Below are 629 nucleotides of genomic sequence, written 5' to 3' on the forward strand. Positions count from 1 at the left end.
TTCTGTATGACACTCTCTAGGTCCATCTATGTTGCTGCAAATGGCATTATTTCACTCTTTTAAATGGCTGAGTAATATTCTATTGTATATATGTTCCACATCTTCTTTATCCATTCCTCTGTCAATGGACATTTAGGTTGCTTCCATGTCTTGGCTATTGTAAACAGTGCTACAGTGAAAATGTTCCCCTTTTAGAGACTGGATGAGCAGGCTTCCTCCCCAAAATCTGAAATCCATAGATGTTCCTAGTTGTGCTTTCCAAAAGGGAGTGATTCATGTCTGCTACTCAGCAGTGAACTTCCAGCTCTCAGCTCCCTTCCAAGGAGCCACAGAGATGCACCTCAAGGGCTGTGTGGGGTCACAAGAGCAGTTTCTCCATAAAGGAAGGGCTTAGGAAGTCCAGAAGGATAACCAACTGTCCAGGATGAATAGAAGTTGAATATTTTTTTATGGTTTACTCAAAGAAAGAGTTATGATGTCATTCCACTTTGAATTCAAATGGGGAAATCAGACTTACGCTTACTGTTGCAGCTGTTGTTAAGTTGCTAAGTCGTGTCCAACTCTGTGACCCCATGGACTGTAGCCTGCCAGGCTCCTCTGTCCATGGGATTTTCCAGGCAAGAATACTG

This window comes from Bison bison, unplaced genomic scaffold, assembly GCF_000754665.1.
Source record: "Bison bison bison isolate TAMUID 2011002044 unplaced genomic scaffold, Bison_UMD1.0 scf7180017858099, whole genome shotgun sequence".
NCBI lineage: Eukaryota > Metazoa > Chordata > Mammalia > Artiodactyla > Bovidae > Bison > Bison bison.